Genomic DNA, 15,766 nt, shown 5'->3' on the forward strand with positions numbered 1-15,766 from the left:
GCTCACCTCCACTCCACCTCCGCCTCCTCCCCTGAACGCGCTGCCCCGTTCTGCTTCTCCGCCCCCACCCCAGGCTTCCCATGAATCAGCTGTTCACGCGGGAAGCCGGGGCAGGCTGAGAACACCCTGGAGCACCCAGGGAATCGGCGCCTAAGGCGCCACTTTTGATGTGATCAGTGGGGGGAGCAGCCGCTCCCCCTGCTCCCCCCATAGCTATGCTCCCCCACCCCTAGGAGGGACCTGCCAGATGCTTCCTGGGAGCACCACCGGGACATCCCATCTCGCCCCCCGGCAGGTGCCTCTGGCTCCTAGGGGTGGGGTGGTCACCCACTACGGTGGCCCACGAGACCCTCCTGCCCAGTTCTGGGGGCAGTCAGGGGACAGGGTGGATGGGGCAGGGGTCCTGTGGGGGGCGTCAAGGAACGTGGGGGGGTTGGATGGGGCAGGAGTCCCAGGGGGCGGGGGTGGGCAACGACCCCCTCGTGGGGTGAGGAGGGAACCCGTTGCGAAGATTTTGGCAGCTCATCACTGCTCATAGCCCCAGACTTCAAGAAAGAATTTGTCCTACAAACAGGTGCCCTGAGCCCCTTCCTGCAGACTGCACCCCCTCCCACGCCCCGCACTTCCTCCCGCACCCCAAACCCCTGCCTCAGCCCTACATTCATGGCCCTGCATGCAATTTCCCCACCAAAATGTGACCCTCAGGCCAGAAAGTTTGCCCACCCCTGGTGTAGATCATAATTATTTAGGGTTATTTATTCCCCTCTGTTAGGAATGTTTTCCTGTAGGACTTGGGTCTACTGTGCTTTGACAGATTATCAGGGAGGCCATTGGGAGACAGGGTAATGAATGCAAGTGTCTATTTGCAAAGCTTGTGAGGAAGAAGAGTTGTAACAGAAAAATATTTCGATGAGGGCAGAAGTCAATGTTTTATGGACAGGACTAAAGTTTTGGTGGAGCAGAACTCCATTTGTTCTTCGTCTATGAATACATTTCCCCCATGTTATTAAATACTGTAGCATGAAATCTATCTAACAAAATTATATTTCTTTTGTTTTTTCTCCCCGCCCCCGACCTTTCTAGACTCTATAGATGGGAAGCATGCTCGAAGGACTCAGTCCAGTAGCCCTTTGGGGGAGTTATTTGACCATGGGCTAGATAGCTGGGCTACCTCCCTCTTCATCCTCTCTTATTTTTCTATCTGCTCACATGATAATGGAAAGACTGGGATTTCTGTACACGCAATGTATATATCTTTAAGCATTGTCTTGCTTAACTGTATGTTTTCACATTGGGAAAAATATAACACAGGAGTTCTCTTTCTTCCTTGGGGATATGATCTAAGCCAAGTGGTAAGTATTTATGATTCTTGTTTTTAAAACTATGTTACTGTTAAGTATGAAAGAAAAGAGAAAAATATTGCTCAGGGCAAATGAACTTGGCCAAGAAATTGAACAAGAAATAGCATAATCCTAGAAGTACTGCAGAAATATTTGTGCATTTGAAGGGAAGGGGCATGCTCAAACAAATCATCAGTGTTATAGTTTCATTAGCTTATCAGAAAAATATGCCTGCAGCAAGTATAAAAATCAGATGACATAAATGAGAGTGTAATTTAGATAGATTTGATTTGTGACATTTAGATAACATTAGTCTTAGTGAAATGGTAAGCATAGCAGTTACTTCACCAGCACAGACTCTGATGCACTGTATGAATTAACACATATGGCATTTATTAAAATGCCATAATCATTACTCTAAGCCCCCCAGTGCCCTCACTTCCACTGTTCCATCAAACCTTACATAAAATGCAGGGATATAAATGACAGTATTTGCACAATGGTCATATGGTGTTCCCAAGTGATTTTACCCATGCAAAAGTTCAAAGTCAAGTACCTTTCCTTAGAATTCATCCTCCTGGATTGATTTCCCCAGTCTCAGTTATCTTCTTCTGGTGGCTTACTAACCAGCCTCCAGGTGGAGCTCTTTCAGAAACCAGATCCTAGGTAGGATCTTGATGACCATTTGTACTGCGATCACACTTTAGGACTTCCCATAAAGGTTCATTCTGCATGGCAGGTACAGCTGGGTGAAGACAATCAATTATTAAAGCTCAAATTATTAATACGAATACTCACAGAGAGCTGTTCATCATGGATCCAGTGCTGAAATTCAAAGAGAGCTATCCCCTATTCATGAGGCGCTATTAGGGAGGAAAGCCCAGGACTGGGAACCAGCTGATATGGGTGGTACTTCTGGCTCTGCTAACAACTTCCCATGTGACCTTGGGGAAGTTACCGCTCTATGCCTCAGTTTTCCCATCTGTAAAATAAAGATAAAACTTCCTTATCTCATGGTTGTGCTGTGAGGCTTAATTCAATGGTGCTTGTGAAGAGCTTTGATGAACTCAGGTGGAAGGCACTAACAAAATGCAGACTACTCTTATTTCCATTTTCTATCGACTTAGTTCACAAACCACTGTATTTGTTTTTATACCTCATTTCTAGTAACTTCTGTAACGACACACTCACAGTCAGAGCGGTAAGCAAATAAACTTAAATATCTGTTAATTACATGAAGAGGTAGAGAGAATATTAAGGCAAGCACTATATATAGGGCCCAGATCCACAAAGGTACTTAGGCATTCTAACACTGAGTGTTGTGGTACCTAACTTTTGACCATCGAGAAAAATTACAGGAGCAACACTGTGATCGACAAAGCCTAGGCATCTAGACAATGAATGGGGGAAGAGAGGCTCCTTACAGTATGATCCACAAAGCCAGCATGCTGGCGGGGGAGCTGTCTGAGCTAGCCAATGGGAGACGCTGACAAGTAAAGGGGGGAGGGATAGCTCAGTGGTTTGAGCATTGGCCTGCTAAACCTAGGGTTGTGAGTTCAGTCCATGAGGGGGCCATGTAGGGATTTGGGGCAAAAATTAGGGATTGGTCCTGATTTGAGCAGGGGATTGGACTAGATGATCTCCTGAGGTCCCTTCCAACCCTGATATTCTATGAAAGGTGTGTGGTAAGCTTTGCCCTTCTTATGGAGATAGGCATCTAAGTCTGGGCTGCAGGAAGGCACCTGTCTTTGCATGTGAGCCACAAACTAGGGGAGATAGGTGTTCGGCTGACTAAATTGTGTGCAGGGCCTGAAACAACAGAAAAGAGGAGGAAGAGGACCTCCCTTATAACCTTTAGCCCTGTGGACGGGGTACTCACCATTTGAACAGGGATCAGCCACCTCTCAGGTGAGTGCCTTAACCACTAGGCTAGAGAATCATTCTGACTCTGTCACTGGCCCAGTTAATACTTAATTATTCAATTAAAGGGGAACAACTTCAATAGGAGAGACTGATGGAGCCTCATATCAGACTACGCCATAGCCCAATGGTTAGGACACTCCCCTGAGAGATGGCTAATTCCTGTTCAACTCCCTTCTCTCCCTCAGGAGGAAGGGGGACTTGGACTAGGGGTCTCCCACATTCTGGGTGAGTAGCCTCTCCTCTCCCACCACAGCCATTTTGTGTGAACTCTCCTGTGGGTCGCTATCCCATAGGCTGCCTCTCAGCACGTTCAGAGGCAAAACCACGGGCAACGAGTAAGTTTAGGTGCCTACAGGGTTAGGCAGCAGCTGAGCAGAGCTTTGTGGATCATAGTTATGTCCAAAAACAGGACCCAAGTATCTTTGTGGCTCACACCCAAGGTGTCCTTACTCCAGCAACTAGTGCTTGGCATTGAAGTAACGCTCATTATGCACTGACTGAAGCTAGAGAAGGGGGAGTCTGATCCACAGGGCCATCCTTACCCATACACAAAGTACTCAGCTGCGTAGGGCACCAGGAAATTTGGGGCACCAAATTTCCTGGTGTCCTGAGCAGCTGCGTGCTGCTCCAGCTCTTCCCCAGGGCCCCTGCCCCTGCTCCACCCCTTCCCCGCCCCAGCCCTGCCTCTTTCTGGCCCCGCCCCCACTCCCCTGAGCTCTGCAGGATGGCTGAGGTGCTGCACTCACTGGCGGCAGGAAGTGCAGTGACCAGCCCCAGCTGTGCCGCTGGTGAGTGTTGGGAGGCGGTTCCCCCTGCCCTGCAAGCCAGCCCCGCCCCCCCACAGAGGCCTGGGGCCAGCCCCCCCGCAGAGGCTTGGGTGCCCCCATGGGGGGGGGCAGCATAGAGCCCCAGAATAGCTAGAGACAGCCCTGCTGATCCAGTTCCTGTTATTGGCTCTGCCACTAATTCACTGGGTTAAATTTAGTTAAGTTATTTAAGGCCCAATTCTGCCATCATACTCCCTACAATACTTTAGTAGTACCTTATTGTACTAAACCCCATTGTAGTAGAAGCCATTTCTCACAGATTAAGGTGGTACACAAGGCAAATAAGGGTAGTAGAACCAGGCTCTTCATCTCTTTATGCTTCAATTTTCCCATGTGTAAAATGGAGGCAATACTTATCCATATTTGTAAATCACTTTGGAACCTTAGATGAAAGGCTCTGTTTAAAGCATGCACATCATTATTACCTCCAGCAGCACAGAAGAAGAGGACTCTAACTTCATTCAGTGACAGAGTTACACTATTACACCACTTCAAGCACTGAGATGAGCCAGTCCCCCTTACCAACGTGCCTCCTTTTTAAATAGGGTTGCAAAGCCTCCAGGATTGTCCTAGAGTCCCCAGAAATTAAAGATTAATCTTTAATTAAAGTTTATGTCATATGATGAAACCTCCAGGAATACGTCCAACCAAAACTGGCGACCCTATTTTTAAATTGATGGTAGCCAGTCACTCAGGGCCACGTTTTCAGCATAGTGTGCAGGAAGTACAGCATATTATATGATAGCAGCAGTTGTGTAAGCTCAATGAAAACTTAACCCTCATTGTGCAGTTCACAGAATGATGATGATGACTCAGCTTCATTCTGTGAAGCAGCGGACTACCCTCTGTACTTGCCTCTATCTTAACTGGAAAAGAAAATAGCTGTGGTTCATCATGAAAATGTCATGAGACAGAGAAATTCTTGTAAGTTATGCAGATCACTTTTATTTGCCACTGCAGGACTCATCAGAATTAGTAATGTAATTACAGTGCTTTCGTTGTAATTGGTGTTTCGATTGGCTTTGCTTAGAGCTAGCCATTCAAAGGAGGCCATGATACATAAACTTGAAAATTAGATGTAAAATTTCTGAAGGATAGGTGATCAAATACATCTACATTTATAGAATCATAGAAATGTAGGACTGGAAGGGATCTTGAGAAGTCATCAAGTCCAGCCCCCTACTCTGAGGCATGATCAAGTAAATCTAGACCGTTCCTAACAGCTTCTTTCCAACCTGTTCATAAAAACCTCAAACAATGGGGATTTCACAGCCTTCCTTGGATGCCTATTACAGGCCTTATAGTTAGAAAGTGTTTCCTAATATCTAACCCTAAATCTCCCTTGCTGTAGATTAAGTCCATTAGTTCTTGTGCTACCTTCAGTGGACATGGAGACCAACTGATCAAGTCCTTAATTTTTTTGTTAATTAAAACCATCCAATATCAAGAAGGGTGCTGCCTTAATGGTGTTTGTTTCTCCAGTAAACACAAGCTCTTAGTCTTATGCAGAGTCAAAAAGGCAGCCAGAAGAGGAGCCTCTTTACATTACACTGGTGCATGACAGTTTTGGTCCCAGTGCACAAGGATTCATGTAAACAGTATTAGAAACCCCATAAGGAGTGAGGTGAAGGAAGGGCCGTGGTTAGAGCCGGTTTAAAAATGCCAGTTACTTTTCACAGGAAATTTCTATAGATTTAAAAATTTCCATTTATTTGTAATTTCTTGTGGAAAAAACACTAGAGATGTTTGATTAAAAAAAGTTTTTTAAAAAAAGCTATTAAAAATTGTTGAAAAATGTTACTGAAAAGTTAACTTTTTAAAAGATGCCGCCCCATCAATTTATACTGAAAAACTTATTGGTTTCCGGTTTTTGGATGACAAAATGGGAAATTTTGATCAAAATAAGTTACACATTCTGTCAAAAAATTATAATTGAAAAAGAGATTATGAAAAAATTTGGACTAGCTCTAACCATGACCCTGCTGTGGCTCTAAGCCAGCTCCAACAGCTAGTGTGAAGTGGCAGCAAAGAATTTATTGCTTCTTATTGACAGGTGTAGCACTGCTACTGTGTGCAGTCCCAGAGACTTTATGCTTATCTGAAGCACTATGGGAAATTTTCTTTAATAGAATGGTAGGTTAAGTCGCACCAGATAAATTACAAATGTTGGTAATAACTGGAGTGATTTAGGTGGATAGGCTGTGTCCCTACTTCTTACTCACTACTGCCAATTGAAGAGAGGAAACAAAGCTAAAAATAAAAGGAAGAAAATAAACATCAGTTGTGAGAGGGAGCCTCTCAGTCTGAGCAGTGGACCACCAGAAAAGCCCAGATAGCATGTATTCACTGAAAAGATGGTAGTGGCATTACTATTCCAACGTTAAGAGTTGTACTTGGATAGCTATTTCAGATAAAAAGAAAATCACACTCCTAACCCAAATAGTTATACCAGTTAAAAAACAAAAACAAACAAACCACCTGCTTATAGACTGGGCTCTACTGAACCAGTGTGTGACCAGTCACAATCAATTTACACAGCTTGAAATTAATCTAAGTGAATATCATGTTTTCAAATTCATGTGAACAGCAAGAATATTTTTATGTGCAATTGCATGGAAAGCTTTGACATTTTGTAGAATGGCTTCAAAAGAAAACCTGTAAGCAGTCAAATTTTGTTGGAAAGTCATTTTCTCCAAATATTTTTCTCACCTCTACTAAGTATTAAAATAGAATTAATGTTAAGGGTTGATTTACTATATTGAGAGGCACACCCCAGCAGGGTCCTGTACAGCCTCTATTCTGCAAACTGTATGTTTGTCTAGATGGAGAGCTCATGCACGGCAAGCTGGGGTGTAAATTTATAGTGCCCCAGGCTGATGCACACTAACTGACGGTGTGGACTCCACTACTGTGCACTAACAGTTTCCTAGTGCGCTTTCAAAGAATCATAGGGTTAGAAGGGACCACAAGCATCATCTAGTAGTAGTAGTAGTCTAACCCCCTGCCAGATGCAGGATTTGTTATCTAAACCATCCAAGACAGATGGCTGTCCAGCCTCTTTTTGAAAACTTCTAATGAAGGTACTTTCACAACCTCCCTAGGCAGTCTGTTCCATTGTCCTACTGTTCTTACAGTTAGGAAGTTTTTCCTGAGACTTAATCTAAATCGGCTGTGCTGTAGTTTGAACCCATTGCCTCTTGTTCCGCCCTCTATCACAAGAGAGAACAACTTTTCTCCATCTTTTTTATGACAGCCTTTCAAATATTTGAAAACCTCTGTTATGTCCCCTCTTAATCTCCTCTTTTCCAAACGAAACATACCCAGTTCCTTCAGCCTTTGCCCGTATAGCTTGCATTCCATCCCTTTGATCGTCTTTGTTGCTCACCTCTGGATCCTTTCCAGTTTCTCCACATCCTTTCTATACATTGGTGACAAAATTAGACATAGTACTCCAGCTGAGGCCTAACCAGTGCTGAGTAGAGCGGTACTATCACATCCCGTGACTTGCATGTTGTGCCTGTGTTAAGGTAATCTAAAATTGCATTTGCTTTTATTGCAACAGCATCACATTGCTACTCATGTTGAGGTGGTGATTCACCACAACTCCCAGATCCTTTTCAGCAGTGCTGCTGCCAAGCCAGTTATCACCCATTCTGTATTTGCACATTTGGTTTTTCTTCCCTAAGTGTAACACCTTATATTTGTCTTCGTTGAATTTCATTTTCTTGTCTATAGCCCAGTTCTCCTATTTATCAAGATCCCTCTGAATTTTAGCTGTATCCTCCAAAGTGTTGACAACCCCACCTAGCTTTGTATCATCTGCAAATTTGATCAGTACGCTCTCTATTCCTACATCCAAGTCATTAATAAAGATGTCGAAAAACACTGAACCCATAACAGATCCCTGTGGAACCCCACTTGAGAGTTCCCACCAGTCTGATATAATTCCATTGATGGTCACTCTTTGTGGTTGTTTAACCAATTATGTATCCACTTAATGGTAGTTCCGCAAAGCCCACAGTTTTCCAGCTTAGTTATCAGAATGCCATGTAGGACTGTTTCAAAAGCCTTGCTGAAGTCCAGGTATATTATGTCCACCACATTCCCCCTATCCATCAAACCAGATACCCTGTGAAAGAAGGAAATCAAGCTGGTTCAGCATGATTTGTTCTTAGTAAATCCATGCTGTCCGCTTGTGATTTACCCCTTCATCCTCCAGGTAGTCACAAACTGAATGTTTTATACATTGCTCTAATAGCTTCCCAGGCATCAAGGTCAGGCTGATTGGTCTGTAGTTCCTCAGCTCCTCCTTTCCCCCATTTTAAAAGATGTTACTCCTTCTCCAGTCTTCTAGGACCTCGCCTGTCATCCATGGGTTTGCAAATATTATTGCCAGTGGCTCCGAGAGTTCTTCAGCTAATTTTTCTGCAGCCTGGGTGAATAGCATCAGGCCCCGCTGACTTGAATTCATTCAAATTAATCAGAAGATTGCTGATGTGTTCTTTAGTTATCCCAATCTGCATCCCTTCCTCTTTATTGTCTATGGTAACTTCGCTAGTCGTCCGGTCATGTTATTTTTTGTGTGAAGACTGAAGAAAAGTAGGCATTGTGCAGCTCTGCCTTCGTATCATCTTCTGTTACTGGCTCACCGTCTCCATTGAGCAGTGGACCCACACTATCCTTGATCTTTCTATTTGGTCTGAGATGTTTGAAGAACCCCTTCTTGTTGTCTTTAACATTTCTTGCCAGCTGTAACTCATTCTTTGCCTTGGCTTTCCTGATTTTGTCCCTACATCCTCACGCTATTCCCATGTATACTTCCTTGGTGACATGCCTCTCCTTCCATTTCCTGTATATATCCCTTTTGGTTTTTAGGTAGCTCTTCTGATCTTTCCCTTGCATCAGAGTAGCTTAATGTTGATCCTCTAGTATTACATCTTTTTAGGAACTGCCAGCCCCCCTCAACTCCTTTTCTTCCTATTTGGCTTTTCCATGGGACTTTGCCTACTATTGGTTGGTTGAATCCACCTTTCTGAAGTCTAGGTTCCTTGTTTTGCTGTTCTTATGTCCTCCTTTCCATAGGATCAGATCATGATCACTTCCTCCCAAGTTCCCAACCACCTTCACATTCTCAGTTAATTTATCCCTGTTGTGTTACCTGCACATTCTAGGGCACACACCTTTACCCATTTCATAGGGCTGAAGGCATAACACAGTTAATTTAGGCACCCTCCACCCTTTCCCAGATCCTAGGGCTCTGGGTGAAAGGTACACACCCTTACCCCATTCGTAGGGCTCAGGGCCACCCAGACCCAATTCTGAGGGCTCAGGTCGTAATCTGATTCATTTAAATACCCCCCTTACTCAGTTCCTAGGGCCCAGGGCATACTCTTCTGCGGGGCCTTTTATCAGTGAAAGAGCCTTACACAGTAATATCCTTAACTTCTATTTATTAACAGTTACCAAACCAGAATGCACACACTAAGCATACAGTGCTCACCACTCCTAATAAGGCAGACAAACTTTTCCTGATGGCCAGTCAGGATCAGGTCATCCGGGGACTCCAGTTTCTGCATAATATAGTTGGCAGGGTGTTGAGGTCTGGCAGCTCTGATCTTGGGGCTGTATCCTGGGAATTAGGTTCCAAAGAACTTCCTTTTGGACCCAAGTTTATATAGTGAAACTTGAGTCCTTCTTAGCTGTACCTTAACCAATCATTTTACTAAAGTATTACAAAATAATTTTGACCAATCCTAACATATTGCGAAACAATTCTTTACCCAATCATACCCTACCATCTTAGTTGACTTAAATCTTGCAAAATTAGTTATGCAACAGACAGTAATAATCAAAGAACCAAAGAGAGACCATACAGATAAAAAATAGAGAAGTAGGGACCATAAAGGAAAAACAATAAAGAAGTAGAGATTTCACACCCACAACGGTTGATAAGTGATTCCTTGCCAAACAGAATGCTACCAAAGAAAGTTTTCTTTAAACATCGTAAGCTCTGTTTCTTTATCTGGTGGTGGGTTGGTTCTATTAATATAGAAGCGCCTTCTTAACAGCCTGATATGTAATTGTTTTAATGTAATTGAGATGGAATGTGAGGATGTGACTTTCTGCTTCTTGGCTCATGGCTGCCGGTGTCCTAATGTGGCTGCAGAAAAAGGCCTCAGACCTTACAGTTGGTCAAGACCAGATCAAAAATGGATGACTCCTTAGTTGTTTCCTCAACTTTGTGAATCAGAAAGTTGCCCCCTACACATGCTAAGAATTTGCAGGACGTATTATGTTTTGCTGTAATTGTCTTCCAACAGATATCAGAGAAGTTAAAATCCCCCATTAAAACAAGCTCATGTGTGTTAGCTAACCTTGTTATCTGCTTGTAGAATGACTCATCCACTTCCTGTTCCTGATTTGGTGGTCTATAATAGACCCCCACGCTAACATCGCTACAGTTCTTTCTCTTTTTTATCCGCATCTAGAGGCTCTCAGTAGGTCTGCCACTCACTTCCTCTTGGGCCTTGGACCAAGTGTACACATTCTTGACGTCCAGCGCAACGCCTCCTCCTTTTTTTCCCATACCTATCCTTTCGGAACAGTTTCCATGCTGGTACCTCACTGCTGGTACTCCAATCATGAGAGTTGTCCCACTAAGTCTCTGCAATACCAGTTCAGTCATTTTCTTCATATACCATGACTTCCAGTTCACCCTGCTTGTTCCCACTCATTGCATTTGTATATAGCATTGAAGATATTTTTGCAGACTGCCCTATTGCTTTTCTTCTGGCCTTTTTAATGCAGTTGTGTTTTCTAGTCCCTTCTCCAGAAATTAGCCTCTTCCCCTTGTCTTCATTAGTTGAACCTAGATGTGCATTGGCTGGATTTTTGTCACCATCCCTCATAGGACCTAGTTTAAACTCTCCTTATCAGATTAGCCAGACTATGTCCAAAGATGCTCTTCCCAGTATTTGATTGATGGAGCCCATGCCAGCACAGTAATCCCCTTTCCTGGAACATGAGCTTCCTGTGTTGCCACAAATTTACTTCCATGATTTAGTGGTCCTTGCCCAGACCTTCTCCTTCAACAAGGAGGATGGATGAGACACCACTTGAACCCCAAACTCTTTTAACTTTCTTCCCAGTAACATGTAGTCTACAGTGATCCACTCAAGGTCGTTCTTGGCAGTATCGTAGGTGTCCAGATGGATAAGTAGGAAGGGGTAGGCATTCTTCCTAGTACCTGTGCAGAGAGCCTGAAAGCAGTTGCTTACTTCTATCTGTGTTGGGGGTATATTGGTTCTCCTCCTTGTTCTTCAAGAGGACACATACTGCCAACTTCCTTCCTTTTTCTTCAGTTCCCCCCTGCACTGCCCTCTCTGATTCTTCAGCAGGCTGTGCCTGAAGTAACAAATCCTGACTTCTAGCCAAAAAGTCTTCATTTTCTCTGGTGCAACACAAGGTCAATACATGGGTCTCTCTCTAGTCCTTTAACCTTTCCTTCCAGTATAGAGACCAGCTTTTATTTCATACAGACAAAGTCGCTTCTATCCTCCGGGAGAAAGACAACCATGATTTGATCTACTCCCGATGGGAAATTTACACCCCAGCTTTTTGTGCACCAACTCTCCATCTAAACAAGACTTAGGCACATATTTAACTTTACATACCATGAGTAGATCTATCAAAGTTAACAGAGTTACTCCCAATGCATAAGGTTAAGCACATATGTAAGTCTTTGCAGGATCAGGACATAGGTGTGGAAGGCCCATTAGAATCAGTGGAATTCTGCTGCACTGACTCTTACGCTCTGTTAGATTAATTAATCAAGGAGCCCGTCAGCAGAATTATAATTAAGTGGTTTTTCTGTGAAACTCCTTTTTTCGTTTGTTTTCGCTATTACTGAATATCTGCTCAAATCTAAATGCATAGCAAGCTTCTTTAAGAATTAATTTTTTTTACATATTACTTAACTGCCTGTCACCAGTTCTCTACCTGTTTCTATATGTATCAATTTATTGCACATAATGTCATGTTAAAATTAAAAAAAAAAAAGTCTGAAAAAATTCACATCAGGCTAAGTTTTGCACCTGTTCAAATCAGACCCAGAAGATTGCTCAGCTGTTTACTTTTATTTTCTAGAGTGACATTTATGTAATGTTTATTTTGGGGGCAGAAAACAAATCTTCCTTTGTAAATGATTTTTTATTTGTTCATATTCTCTAGAGGTTCATGTATTAAGCAAAAAGAAAAGGAGTACTTGTGGCACCTTAGAGACTAACAAATTTATTAGAGGATAAGCTTTCGTGAGCTACAGCTCACTTCATCGGATGCATTCAGTGGAAAATACAGTTGGGAGATTTATATACACAGAGAACATGAAACAATGGGTGTTACCATACACACTATAAGGAGAGTGATCAGGTAAGGTGAGCGGTTGTGGGGGTGCCGGGGAAACCTTTCGTAGTGATAATCAAGGTGGGCCATTTCCAGCAGTTGACAAGAATGTGTGAGGAATGGGGGGAGGGGGGAATAAACATGGGGAAATAGTTTTACTTTGTGTAATGACACATCCACTCCCAGTCTTTATTCAAGCCTAAGTTAATTGTATCCCGTTTGCAAATTAATTCCAATTCAGCAGTCTCTCATTGGAGTCTGTTTTTGAAGTTTTTTGTTGAAGAATTGTCACTTTTAGGTCTGTAATGGAGTCCTTGAGGAATTCTACCATGATTTCAACAATTTCCATCCCGATGTAAGCAGAGTCAGGATGAGCTCCACCCTGACATCTGGTGGTGAGGTGTGGCAAGTTGTGGAAAAGAACTTCAGGGGCTGATCTCATTTGCATATGCACACCCATGCCACCTAGAATGAGGCCATAGCTGCCCAAATGGTCACTTTGGCTGCTGTGGGATCCCCAGTGTCTCTGTTATTGGGGCAGGAAGAATAAATTGTTATTACCCTGATTATGGGAATCAAGGACAGTGGAACTGTACTTGGCCTTTTGTTATGATGGAGGGACTCGCCATCAACTAAGTAGCACTCGCTAGGCAAGGGACATAGAATCATAGAATCATAGAATATCAGGGTTGGAAGGGACCCCAGAAGGTCATCTAGTCCAACCCCCTGCTCAAAGCAGGACCAATTCCCAGTTAAAACATGGGTTCCAAAACTCTGTGAATTAAGAGAGGCTGGGGACAGGTATTAATACTTGGTGGTATGGGCCCCCTGGTGAGGGCCTTACATGTTAATTGCACTTCCACCTCTCTCCACTGTGGAATATCAGAGCTAATTTTGATTCCCTTAGGAGTCTAGTTACAGGCTGCTGAGCTGAATTCACTTTGGGCCAATGGTGCACCAGCACAGAGGCTCCCCTGCTGCAAACTGAAATCACAAAAGAGCTAAACTTACTAAGAGCTGAGTGTTGTGTTAAGTAGTGGGGGAGCCTGAAGATATATGGTGGAGCAGTTTGTGGGACAGTGAGCAGAGCGGCTTGTAGAGCAAAGCAGTTTGTTGGATGCCTAGAGCAGCTCATGGGGCGGCTGGCGGAGCGGAGCTCCATGGAGAGGTGGGGCCATCAACTTTGGACCACGTAAGGTGCCCCTTAACCCCCCCACCCCAAATCTCCACCTAGGTTGGGAAGTAAAACACTGCAGATGAACTTTTGAACTCTGGGGCAGAGACTTTTGGGACTTTGGGTGATTTTGGATTGCTGGACTCAAGAACCAAAGGGAAAGGACACGTCCCAATTTGCTTGGCGTGGGTTTTTTGCTCATGGATTGTGTTATGAATCCTGTTGGTGGTGTTTCCCCAACATAATGCCACATTGTTTCTCTCTGTTATTAAAAGGCTTTTTGCTACACTCAGACTATGTGCTTGCGAGAGGGGAACTATTGCCTCTTGGAGGCGCCCAGCGGGGGTGGTATATATTTGTCCCAGGTCACTGGGTGGGGGCTCGAGCCAGTTTTGCATTGTGTTATTGGAATGAAACCCCTAGATACTGAACCCGGCCCTTGTTGCTGCCAACTCTGACAGGCAGAAGGGTTACACCACCATCAACCTCAGCCTGGACCAGTCCACACAAGAGATCCACTTCCTGGACACTATGGTGGTAATAAGTGATGCTCACATAAGCACCACCCTATACCGGAAACCTACTGACCGTTATGCCTACCTACATGCCTCCAGCTTTCATCTAGATCACACCACACAATCCATTGTCTACAGCCAAACTCTGTGATACAACCGCATTTGCTCCAACCCCTCAGAAAGAGACAAAACACCTACAAGGTCTCGATCAAGCATTCTTACAACTATAATACCCACCTGCTGAAGTGAAGAAACTGTTTGACAGAGCCAGAAGAGTACCCAGAAATCACCTACTATAGGACAGGCCCAACAAAAAAAAAAAACAGAACACCACTAGCCATCACCTTCAGCCCCCAACTAAAACCTCTCCAACACATCATCAAGGATCTACAACCTATCCTGAAGGATGGCCATCACTCTCACAGATCTTGGGAGACAGGCCAGTCCTTGCTTCCAGACAATCCCCCCAACCTGAATCAAATACTCACCAGCAACCATACACTACACAACAAAAACACTAACCCAGGAACCTATCCTTGCAACAAAGCCCGTTGCCAACTGTGTCCACATATCTATTCAGGGGACACCATCATAGGGCCTAATCACATCAGCCACACTGTCAGAGTCTCAGTCACCTGCACATCTACCAATGTGATATATGCCATCATATCATCATTGTGCCAGCAATGCCCCTCTGACATGTACATTGGCCAAACTGGACAGTCTCTACGTAAAAGAATAAATGGACACAAATCAGACGTCAAGAATGATAACATTCAAAAACCAGTCGGAGAACACTTCAATCTCTTTGGTCACTCGATTACAGACCTAAAAGTGGCAATTCTTCAGCAAAAAACTTCAAAAACAGACTCCAACGAGAGACTGCTGAATTGGAATTAATTTGCAAACTGGATACAATTAACTTAGGCTTGAATATAGACTGGAAGTGGATGGGTCATTACACAAAGTAAAACTATTTCCCCTCCCCCCCCCCCCCCCCGTTCCTCACACATTCTTGTTAACTGCTGGAAATGGCCCACCTTGATTATCACTACAAAAGGTTTCCCCCCCTCTCCAGAAGTTTAAAAAACATTCTTTTGTGCATCGTCTACAGCATCTGTAAAATAACAAACAATGCACTTGATCCTGTGAGTAGAGCTGATCGGGAATTTTTTGACTAGCCATGTTTTCTGTTGAAAAATGCTGATTTGTCAAAAACAAAAAAATCATTTGTGAAATGGATTAGGATTTGATGAATCGCCCAACTTGAAAAAAAAAATCACCTCATCTGATGTCAGTGTTCCCCACCCCGCCTCCCCAATCTAACTGGTCTCTAACTCCCTCCTCCCATTTCTCACACTGGTTCATGGTCTCAGTCTCCCCCCACCCCAAATCCCAGTCCCAGTCTCCTTGTCTACCTAGTACAGCCTCCCCTACCTCCTGGGTTCCAGTCTCCAGTAACAGTCACTGGTTTCTTCCTCCTACCCCCACCCTCCCACCAGTCTCAGTTTCACCAGATTCCTCGTCCCAGTTTACTTCTTCCCTTCTCTCCTAGTCCAGCTTTAGCCCACTCTGCATTCAGCTCTA

At 43.9% G+C, this 15,766-nt stretch overlaps 1 pseudogene; it reads left to right on the plus strand.

Annotated features, from left to right (window-relative positions):
• Window positions 1-15,766, plus strand: part of LOC140906113 (ethanolaminephosphotransferase 1-like) — a 58,779-nt pseudogene that overhangs the window by 13,792 nt on the left and 29,221 nt on the right.

This window comes from Lepidochelys kempii, chromosome 2 (genome assembly GCF_965140265.1).
Source record: "Lepidochelys kempii isolate rLepKem1 chromosome 2, rLepKem1.hap2, whole genome shotgun sequence".
Lineage (NCBI taxonomy): Eukaryota > Metazoa > Chordata > Testudines > Cheloniidae > Lepidochelys > Lepidochelys kempii.